We start from the raw sequence: 12,100 nt of genomic DNA on the forward strand, positions 1-12,100 counted from the left end.
CCAAGAACCTCTCCCCAAAGGGCTGACGCCCTGAGCCTTTGCAGGTGCCTTCTGTGGGACTGAAGCCCTGAGACCCTCCTCCCCTGAGGGCAAGAGCCCCTACCCTCACCAGGCCACCCCAGGGCTGAAGCCCTGAGTTCTGGCTGGCGTGCTCCAGCTCTCAAATTTTTGAAGATTGTCGTATGCAGCTCGTAGGGTCAGTAAGTTTGGCCACCCCTTAATGCTAACATGGGTCTATGGCATTTCAAGGATGGCCCCTCTCAATTTCTTTAAAAATAATTTTTTTTAATTGCATGGCCTAATGGCCTCTTCCTGATGAAGAGGAGGAGTCATGACAAGTGCTTTCTTTGTGCTTTATTCTCCAGCATCAAAGGAACTTCGAAACTTCCATTTCCAGGTGGCTGAGATATTGTATCTCAGAAGCATAAAGTCAAAAAACGTTAACTGTCTTGCAATATTAGAGCTCACTCCCTCAGAGCTGTGGCAGCTTCATGGACAGAAATATCACATTCCTCATACAAGGAGATTTGTAAAGTAACCAGCTGGCCATTTATTCATACCATCTTCAGATTCTACAAACTGGACATCCTGTCAGCATCTGATTAAGCCTTCTGTAGGTGAGTGCTCCTCAATGTAATATCCGAGTAACTATTAGGAAAGGGTTATATTCTTTTGCATCTGTACATAACTGTGTATACAGTATGTTCCTGTTTATCTGAACAGTCTGGGGAACATCTGAAACTTTCAGATAATCGGGCATTTGGATAAACAGTAGTGCTATTTTGAACTGTCTTTTCACAGGGGGGATTTACTGTGGATCTGGATGCCTAGGGATTTTGGAGAAAACAAATTCAGGTACCTGGAATTATACTGCAGTTCCCACCAGCCCAAGTGGACACTGCTATGAAAATCCGAATGTCATGCACCTGTGAAACTCATTATGAATAAAAATAGAAAAAAAATGAACTATGCCTTATCTAAAAAATTCCTTTCTTGGTGTGATGAGGTCCATGAATCCAACTCACACCAAAAGTGCTCTTTGGAAAATGTCTCAAGTGGCAGTTTCTCAGAGGTGGAACCACAGTTCCCTGTCTCTGATTGACAGATGTTGTCTGCCTCCAAGGCTCCATAGAGCAGTGAGACAGTGTCATGGAACTGTGGATCTCATTATTCCTAGAAAGGAAATTTTGTGGGGAGACCTGGATACATTTCCCTGTTCCCTTTCTGATGAAGGAAAAAGACTTCAGAGTTCAAGTAGTAAGACACTCATTCAGTTAAGCTGCTCTGCAGTCTTGCACAAAACGTATTTAACTTGGATCTGGTGGCATGGCAGGCTACTATATCTGTGATCTTCTCTGTCTTGCTATAAAGTTGGGGAGGAACACGCTCCCCTTTCTCAACTACTACTTAAAATCTCTATGATTTTCTTATATCCATTGACTTCAATGAGCCTATGACAATTTGTATCAGCTAAGGATCTGCCCCGTAGTTTCCAATGTCTTAGTGCCATAGAATGTAGCACAGGAGTGGCCAACCTGAGCCCGAGAAGGAGCCAGAATTTAACAATGTACATTGCCAAAGAGCCACAGTAATATGTCAGCAGCCCCTCATCAGCTCCCCCACCCACTGGCAGCCCCACCGATCAGCACCTCTCCCTCCTTCCCCACACCTCCCAATCAGCTATTTCATGGCTTGCAGGAGGCTCAGGGTGGGGAAGGGGAGGAGCGAGGGCGCTGCAGGCTGAGGGGTGGGGGTGGGAAGGGGTGGAGTGGGGGCAGGGCCTGTGGCAGAGCCAAGGGTTGAGCAGTGAGCACCCCCCAGCACATTGGAAATTTGGTGCCTTTAGCTCCAGCCCCGGAATCGGTGCCTATACAAGAAGCTACATATTAACTTCTGAAGAGCCGCATGTGGCTCCGGAACCACAGGTTGGCCTCCCCTGATGTAGCATGTAGAGTGCTCAGAAGTTAAATTGAGCCTGCTTTCTAATATAGACAGAGTCTGGAATTGTAAAGGGTGATCAGAGTTAGCTGTCAAGGTAAGTGAATGGTATGCATTTTTAACAAATAAACACCTGAAGAGAGTCTTATCATTTAAATTCCTTAATTATAACCATTAATTATACCTGAATATTTATATTGTGCCAGAATTCAACATCTAGAATAAAACAGTTCTGGGTTCAGTTTCTTTGGCACAACAAATGGCCAGATCCTCAGTTGCTGTAAAATGGTTTAATTCTGTCGAAGTCAAGGTGCTTTGTTTCTGTAACTTCTTCATGGAGTTAATCAGTAATAGCTATTGCACTTTAAATTCACACCCTACATTAATTCAAAACAACTTTCAAGTGCAGACAAGCCCAAAGTAGTTTTCTAGTTCACTTAACGTCAAAGCCAATGCACTCTTTCCCTAACTGGCAACACTCATTCTGATAACTAAGGGGTTCTCAAACTGAAGCTTGGGACCCCTCAGGGGGTCGCAAGCTGTCAACCTCCACCCCAAACCCCGCTTTGCCTCCAGCAGTTATAGTGGTGTTAAATATACTGTATAAAAAAGTGTTTTTAATGTATAAGGGGGGGTCGCACTCAGAGGCTTGCTGTGTGAAAGGGGTCACCATTAAAAAAGTATGAGAGCCACTGTGATAACTTAATGCAGGCAATAGCCGATACTGTAGGCGACCTGATCTTGTTTCTTGCAGAATTTGGCAATCTTAAAACTCACTGCATACACCTGCCCACTTTCATGTGCATACGGGCTTCATTAACTTCCATCTTTGGAGTGCTGATGAGAAGAGTCCAACACCTTTATGTATATACATTGTGGTTTTTGTCCTTTTGTCCCAATTTCATACTTGCCAACATTTGAAAGCCGAAAAATGGACATCTCAACTGTACTGGAATACTTTTGGGGAAGCAGGTACAGTTCTCTGCTGCACCTCAAGAGGGAGCGGGGTACGGCTTTAAGCCACCTTTGTGCTCTTCTGATTCTGGCTATTTGGGTCAAAGTGGCCCCTGATGTAACTTAGCCCTGCAGGGGCTTCTCACAGAACTACATTTCACTCCCCACCTCCAGCACACTCCATATGCCAGAGCTGGGAAGGAGTCCTTAGAATACAGTCTCTGGGTGCTTTCCTCACTTCCTCCGCTAAGGATTTCTCTCCTGAGTCAGTGCTTTGAGTGGGAAACAGTAGAGACAATCCTGTCTAAATAGTGGGTGATAGTGAGTACTGTGTAGTCTGCTTTACCACGTGTAGGGTCTTATAGCATGCCCATCTCCATGGTGGCTGAATGCCTGGGCTTTTTGTACCCTGGCTTTTTTGTTCTTGCTGTTGTTGCTGAGAAGTACAAATTTGTGTAATATTGTGTGTAACAGACAAGAAAACGTGGTACCTGTCCTGAAGAGTTTAGGATCCAAGGGTTAGATTATATAGTACCCAGCATAAGCAGTGGGATCACAATCTGGCTCTAAATCTCTGCCTCTCATTCAGTGCCTACTCAGGCTTCTGGAATCTGTCTCTAGCTAATTTTTGGAAGAGCACTTCTGGTAATGGCATAAGTATCTGAACAGCCCTTCTGGGGAAGGACATTGACTCATACAGTGCTTTTATTGACTCTGATGTGGTCACCTTCTACTTTACAAGCTCACAGGCTGCATTTTATATGAACACCTCTCTCTCCATTATGTTTTTCTGCACTGTGTGCTATTTCTGGGTGAAGGCCTGATTATGTTCTGAATGGTTCTCCCACGTGGGAAGCTTGTAATTCCCTCTACTGCGATGTATGCAGTCTGACGTGTTCTTCTAATAAAAAAAAATTTGATTCTGCAAGTTTTGTTAAGACCTCCTAATGTGCTGTCAGCTGAGTAAGTTGTCATATTCTAATGCTAGAGGGGTTCTGATATGTGGAAAAATCTGCTTATAAAACTAGGCACATATCTGGTATGTTCCCATTTCCACCTGCTGGCAGAGGACATAAGCTCAACAGGCCTGTACCTGTACATTAGGGCTCTCAAGGATGTTTGACCTATTTTTCAGTGCAATCTCAACCAGACCTGTTTTTGTGCATATGTATTTGGTATGCTAATTATCTGTGCACACAGTTGAAAGACTATAATGCCTGGGCATAGCTGATAAACTGTTCATGCACAAATGGGTTTTGTGCATACAAATTCTTTCACCTACCTGTGCATACTTATGCTTAAAACATGTGGTTACATCTTACTCCTGAAACACTGCAGCTATGTAGACTACAATCTTCGTGATTTCTCAGGAAAACCAACTAGTTTTACTACCTTAATTACAACTGATTAAACCCCATAAGATTTCATTATATCTAAAATGATTGCATCATCACTACAAAAATAAGACACTGTCTCCCCCATTTAAAAAAAAAACAACGCATTCCAAAGAGTGAGGAATAGTCAGTATAAAATTGAGACAATTTAACTCTGTAAAATATTGCTAATTCTTTGATTAAGACTTGTATTGAATTTCTGAATATAAAACATTTTAAAACCCCAAATTCTAGGCAAGTATGTTCTAACAGAAAGCTCTTTTAGAGCCAAGAGGGTCCAAATGTTCAGAAAACAAACCCCATTTAGGTACATGCGACATTTTACAGCTTCTCAGAAGCAAATAACTGGCACATTTGAAAGAAAAGCAATTACTTATATCATGATCAAAATCTGGAAACTATGTTCTAATGACTGCAGTGGAACTGTGCCAATTTACACCACTTGAGCAACTGGCCTTATTTCTTGTACTCAACTACAAATGATAGAATAGGTGAGCCAGTCCTTTGAGTATCAGCCCACTGTGACCTGTTGTTCCACTGTCGAGTTTATAAATGGAAGTACATTATTCAAGGTGATGGATCTTTTAAAATCTGCAATGCCAGCGATAAATCTGATCGTTAGGGCCCTACCAAATTCACAGCCATGAAAAACATGTCATGGACTGTGAAATCTGGTCCCCCCTGTGAACTCTGGTCTTTTGTGTGTTTTTACCCTATACTATACAGATTTCAAAGGGAAGACCAGCATTTCTCAAATTAGGGGGCCTGACCCAAAAGGGAGTTGCGGGCGGGGGGGGGGTCACAAGGTTATTTTAGGGAGGCCATGGTATTGCCACCCTTACTTCTGAGCTGCCTTCAGAGCTGGGCAGCCAGAGAGTGGCGACTGTTGGCCAGGTGCCCAGCTCTGAAGGCAGTGCCCTGCCAGCAGCAGCCGAAGTAAGGGTGGCAGTACCATACCAGACTACCCTTACTTCTGCTCTGCTGCCTTCAGAGCTGGGTGGCCAGAGAGTGGAAGCTGCTGACTGAGGGCCCAGCTCTGCAGACAGCAGCACAGAAGTAAGGATGGCTATACTATACCATACCATCCTTATTTCTGCACTGCTGCTGGCAGCAGCTCTTCCTTCAGAGCGGGGCTCCCGGCCAGCAGCCAGAACTCTGAAGGCAGTGCTGCCGCCAACAGCAGTGCAGAAGTAAGGGTAGCAGTACCACAATCCCCCATACAATAACTTTGCAACCTCTCTAGAACTCCTTTTTGGGTCAGGACCCCTACCATTACAACACCGTGAAATTTCAGATTTAAATAGCTAAAATCATGAAATATACGATTTTAAAAATCCTATGACCGTGACCAAATTGACCAAAATGGACCGTGAATTTGGTAGGGCCCTAGTGATAATGAAATATGTTGTAAGAGAAAACACAGTCCAGCAACGATACCAGCAAGAAAATAAAATGAGGTTTTCATGTGAATAAAAACAAAAACAAACAAGCAGGCACAGTGGTAGCACGTGAAGATGAAGAACCAGTTGTCACTTGTTCTTCATCTTCACGTGCTACCACTGTGCCTGCTTGTTTGTTTTTGTTTTTATTCACATGAAAACCTCATTTTATTCACATGAAAAGCCAAAATCCATACACTCCAGGTCAAAAGAAAAAAAGAACAGGTCAAAAGAAAAAAAAATGATTAGCTGTCAGAAAACAGTCCATAGTGCCATTAAAACATCCCCTGCTGGGAAATCTGTGTGTTGATGGCACTAAAGTAACTGCAGGGGGAGCCCATAGCCAATTCTTTCAGAAGGAGAGGAAAAGTTACAATTTCTCAGCCATGAAGAAAAAAAGTGTGCGCTTATATAGCAATGTGTGATCATAGCAAACGTTTGCACAGTTACTCAGACTTAACACAGAAGTTTGTTTCTTTGTCCCATTGTTTCTTTACGCTCCCCCATTGCACTGTCAGTATCCCTCAGATGTCTCTTGCCCTTATACTTACATTGTAAACTGTTCAGGGCAGGGACCATCTTTTTGGTCTGTGTTGGTACAGTGACTAGCATAATGGGGTCTTGGTCCATGATCAGTCTGAAATTGCAAAGAGCCTGAAAATACTGGAAGAGCATGAAAGTCAGATCCGAGACTGGCAGGACTTCGATGGGGAAGGAGGAGGAGGATATGCTGTGGTTTGTAAATAGCTTTCCTCAGGAAATATTTACAACAGAGGGCTTTGAATTAGAAGTGTTTCCCAAAAGGTTCCAGGTTCCAGGAAAGGTCTAGGTGAGTCACGCATGCCCCAGAGGCACTCTCACCCCACAACTTCCCCTGGGAAGCGGCAGACAGTGATATCTGGGTGGCAGCAGCAGCGCAGAGGAAGCAGCGGGAGCCAGAATGAAGACAGTCAGGGGCCTGGTAGCAATCATGGTACACACACACCTTCACTCACTCAACCAGGTTTTTTTTTTAAATATATAACCTACAAAGATGGCCTTGCTTATATATAAGCTTTCTCGAGAAATACTTTAAAAGAAAGCAAAGGTGTGTCCCATCCAGTTCCTTTCAATGTAAAGTACTTTCTCCATAAGTGAATTCCCTAGAAAACATTTTATATCATCCAGACACAAAGTTGTACAATCTAATATCAGAATAAGAAAAGCAGTTCATTTGGTTTCTTTAGCATTGCTATAAGCATCAAAGAATAAACTAGCATATTAAGTAAGAGATAGGTCCCCATCTTACTCCAGCTGACGTCAGTAGTAACACAGGGTGGGAGGAAGAGGAAAAGATGGTTACAACCTTCTTCCATTGATTATACTGGGTCCTGATTCCTCACAAACATCCTCTCTGCAAAGGAGCATGAGGAAGCACTAGTATTGATGAAGCTCCATAATGAATTAAAACAAAAACAGTTCATGTTTCCTTTTGGAAAAGCCAATTAAAAATTAGGTAAATGATGGCATTTCTTTGTACTTTGTTCCTCTGAAAAAAAAGACTCTCTAGACATGTCATGAGGTTCAATAGCAATTATTTCCCTATCAAATCAGTTCTATTTATGACAGAAAAGATCATTTATTTTCCTCTCCCTGATTGTCAGCCCTGCAAACTCACCTTAGGATCATTCAAGGTGGTCTACTTATTTCTGATTCTGCACCAATAAGAAAGGCACCCTCAGCAACACCTGTGCAATCCTGTGTCCCTCAGTAGGTTTGCCCAGATGTACTGAATTGGAATTAGTCAACAATCCTGCTGCTAAAACAGACTCACCCTCACCAGCACACACTATCTGATCTATGGTGGCTGTGTAGGGCTCGTAGGAGTAAAAGGCAAAAACATAGGCCTACAGAGCTATCATAGGCCAGCAAAGACTTACCCATGTGCTTAACTTCAAACACTGTGAGTAGACCCTCTTGAACATATATGCATATAATAAACGGAACTCAATGGTGCTTAATGTGCATCATTTCTGTTCCATTGGAAACACAGGAAAATTAACACATGCTTAATCAGGGGCTTAATGTTAAGCACCTGCATAAATCGTTGCAGGATTAGGGCACTAGTCAGCAATCCTGCAGAACAACTTGTGGGATCAAAGCCATATTTCTGTCACTAAAATGAACAGATAGGACATTGGGTATACCCAGGGCACATCTTTGAGTAAAAAGATGCTGTTTTTACAAAGGTCTTGCCTACATGATGCCTTAGTCTCCACCTGGTGGGGTGTAAATTCCAATGCACACCAGTGTGTTATGCACTATCTGGTCCGTCTGAACCCTATTGGTGTGCAGTAAAAGCTCCCTAATATGGATTAATGTAGTCCTACATTAAACAGTACTACCTTAACCCATACTAAGGAACTTTTAGCATGCACCAGCAGAGTCTACACTGGTGCACATTGGAGTTTACACCCCCGTCTGATGCAGACTAAGGCACCATGTAGACAAGCACTGTCCATTCAGTTACTTTTCAGAATAGAACCTCACTTCACATAAATGGTGAGAATCTCTTGTTTAAACTGAGCTCCACACCAGCAGCTCCCTGTGCAGGAGCAAGGGTGGGGATATTTATGGTTTCTAGTTTCAAAGCAAATTGTAAAGTGGTGTAAGCCCCACATTCACCTATCTTCAAACTTGTGCTGTTGGAAAACATTCTCCAGTTTAAAAAAAATTCACCACTGAAAAGGCAACAGAAAATAGCATCTGTTTTTGTGGGGATCAATATTATTTGAATTATCATAGTGCTGAGAAGCCCCAGTAGTGGACCATCTCAGATCCATGCAGATATGCTCCCCAGCATTGTGCTTATTCCTGCTGACAACTTTCATGAGTCTAGTCCAAACCCAAAGAAATTGGTTAATTGAAGAAGTGTTGTTTTACTGTATTTCTAACAGAACAGAGACTAGGCTCATTTTTCAAATACAATGGATTATTTGTTACAGATCAAAAGTCTATTTTTAGAAGTGCCAAAAGTGTTTGTCACCAAATACGTTGGCTTACCACAGTTTGATAGAATTTGTCATTGTTAAGGGCTTGATCCTGCAAAAATTTATAAGTAACTATTGGGTAGACCCGTTTACTTAGGTATACTCATATGAGTAAAGTTATGAACATGCTTAACTGTCTGCAGGATCAGGGTTGGTATGTCCAATGTATTTCATGGTGGCTATTAAAATGGCTTTAAAATATCAACTAAATATTATCCGACTTTGAATAATTTATAGTGTGAAATGAAAGATCTTTTTATTTGATGTTTCTCATAACTCATAACTTCAATTAAAGGATTTTGTGTCATGATTTCATCTTCTTCTTTGTAATAGTGCCTGAAGGTCCCATCCAACATCAGGGCCTCATCATACTATAGAGCCCCAATCCTGAAAACATGCACATCTTCTCATAGAACCATCTCTTCTCATAGAATATCAGGGTTGGAAGGGACCTCAGGAGATCATCTAATCCAACCCCCTGCTCAAAGCAGGACCAATCCCCAACTAAATGGCCCCCTCAGGGATTGAACTCACAACCCTGGACTTAGCAGGTTAATGCTCAAACCCTCCACTTTACACACATGTAATCCCATTAAAGCAGTGTTTCTCAAACTGGGGTTGCTGCTTGTGTAGGGAAAGCCCCTGGCAGCCCAGGCTGGTATGTCTACCCGCCCCGTCTGCAGGTCCGGCCGATCGCGGCTCCCACTGGTCGTGGTTTGCTGCTCCAAGCCAATGGGAGCTACTGGAAGTGGCGTAGGCCGAGGGACTTACTGGCCACTGCTTCCAGCAGCCCACATTGGCCTGTGGTGGCGAACCGCTGCCAGTGGGAGCCGCAATCAGCCAGACCTGCGGATGGGGCAGGTAAACAAAAGTGGCCCGGCCCACCAGGGGCTTTCCCTACACAAGTGGCAACCCCAGTTCGAGAAACACTGCATTAAAGTCCCTTTGCAGTTTGTTGTTAAGGCGTTGGACTGAGATTTAGGTGACCTGGGTTAAAATCCCAGCTCTGCTATAAACTTCCTGTGCAACCAGCTGAAAGCCATACCTCATTAGAAAAGAGACAAAGAACAATTAAGTGACTTACCCAAGGTCATACCGGAAGTCTGTGATAGAGCTGGGCATTCAGATCTCCTGAGTCCCAGTCCAGTGCCTTAACCAAAAGACCATCCTTTCTCACCACTCCACCCCCTCCCATTATCCATTCTTTAAAAACTAGAATGTTACTTTGGTATTTTTTTTGTCATAACAAAGCCATGATTTTCCTAATTCTTTCCATTATAAACTGCCATAAATTCACTCCTGGTGGTGAATAGAGTATAAAGAGCTGAGGGAAAACAATGTCTGTCTCAAATAAAATAAATAAACAGGACACTGTCCCTCTCTAATGATTCCCTGGCTGAATTCTGGTTGAATGCAATGAAAATAGAATTGGCAATTAAGACAATTGTGAGAACCAACCAACCTTTGTAGTGTCTATATTTCAGTCATTTCATCCCCTCTGGGTGATCAGATATGGAGATATAAGACTTAGTTTTCCACTTAGGTTTTTCCATCCAAGCTCTTTTTTGATCCATTCCTCTTTTTTCCCTTCAATTTTTTTTAAATGTCATAATCAAGGCTCTGACTCACCAAAACCCTTTAGCAGGTACATAAGTGCTTTGCTGAATCAGGGCCAAAGAAAGCAAATATACATCACAACCGTCAGGGATTCACTGAACACTCTCACAAGGATATTAGAATAGGAATGTGGAATCATTTGGGACTTGCTTCTTCAGCCCTTTAGACAAGTGCACAGACCCGTTAAGGTTAATTGAGTAAAGTGTGCAGGTTGGGCTTCTGCTGAGCTGTGTGACAAACAAATACTATATTGTGTACCAGACATCCTTAATGAGTCTCTATTTAGAAGTCTGTGCCATGGTTCATGGATAGCTATTTCAATTGTATTTGAATTACTTCCAGAGACTGCTTTCTCTTACCTAGGTTTTTACTTATTTTCTGACCCATTCTAAAAAGAAAACCTCAGTGTATAGATTTCAGTTTGATCTGAGCATGTTGGCTTGAGCATGGACACTTTATATGACCCCCCACCCGACAGTCAGTCTTCTTCAATGAACTCTTAGGCTTACTCAATAGATAAACCAGCTGGGGAGGGTTCAGCAGCTAAAGCAAATGCCCTTCCCCAGACCATATGCTCTCTCTCCCCTTGACCATATGCCCTCTGTGACAGTTCTGGATTAACTCAGTGTGTGAACCCGTATCCAGCAGATGGCATCTTTGCAAACCATAGGAACAACTAATGGAACCTCTGGTATTTAAAAAAAAAATACAGACTCTGCCAGCCAGCAAAAGGACGAGTTAGCTGAGAGTTTTTCCATATCTTTTTTCAATATTGTCACAGCGCTTTGATTTCTTTGCCAGAAGCAGTTAAAATCTGTAGACATCTGGCATAGGCTTAGAAGATTGGTTTTATATGATTTTTAAAATAACATAAAAGCCCAGGTAAGGACACATCCTAGATATAACTGATGAGGTAAATGGAACAAATTGTCTGACCATAATATATTAATCTTGCAAAATCTGAAATAAGAGACCTGGCACCTTCAAACTTCACAGGGTGTTACACTAGTTTGCAGATTGGCTCTCGTTAGTTTTTTGTCCATGAATAATTTCATTTAATGAATTATAAGAATCAATATGTTCCACATTCTGATTGCAAGTTTGTCAGTCACAGCAACTTAATTAATTGGCTCAATAACTTGAAAGAGGTTAGTATTTCTGCAGGATCACTTTATATATGACTCTCCACAGGACAAGGAAGATTTAACAAAACACTTGTGTAACCTGGGAGTAATGCCACCATATTGTAAATTTTTGTTCAAGGAGGCTGAGCTAATAAATACAGAGGCAGCTGCTCAGAATTCTCTGTGGTTAAACAGACCAGTCATCTCTTCATCACTAATTAAATACAGAGGAATTCCAAAGGAGACAAACACTTATAAGAGGCTTACCTCACAACTGTCAGTGCACACAGATTAATGGCATGGCAGTTATACCAAGAATGTTGTGATCGTTATTTCATTTTTATGTACTGCGTTCATTGCCTGCTGTATATGTTTTCTTAAAACCACAAACAGTTTCTTTTTTAAAAAATAGCTTGTGTACAAAAGTTTTAAGTAAACACTTATAGGGCAACATTCATAACAGGAGTTTTGGTGGAGGATAAATTAAGGCCCGGGAACAACCGTGAAAGCAAAAACCATGAAATATTTTGGAAGTGTGTCAGGAGCTCTTTTGAGCCGTTAGGCATTGATTTCATACCAACATACAATCAAACCTTCACATGTTA

General features: G+C 42.2%; 1 long non-coding RNA gene across 3 annotated transcripts in view; it reads left to right on the forward strand.

Annotated features, from left to right (window-relative positions):
- The first annotated feature begins 572 nt into the window (after positions 1 to 572).
- LOC116828665 (uncharacterized) overlaps positions 573 to 12,100 on the forward strand; it is a 72,964-nt gene continuing 61,436 nt past the window's right edge. For all 3 annotated transcript variants that reach the window (XR_012657262.1, XR_012657261.1, XR_004374576.1), the window contains exon 1: positions 573 to 617. This is a non-coding gene — a long non-coding RNA (uncharacterized LOC116828665). The remainder of the gene's footprint in view (positions 618 to 12,100) is intronic.

This window comes from Chelonoidis abingdonii, chromosome 19, assembly GCF_003597395.2.
Source record: "Chelonoidis abingdonii isolate Lonesome George chromosome 19, CheloAbing_2.0, whole genome shotgun sequence".
In the NCBI taxonomy this organism is placed as follows: domain Eukaryota; kingdom Metazoa; phylum Chordata; order Testudines; family Testudinidae; genus Chelonoidis; species Chelonoidis abingdonii.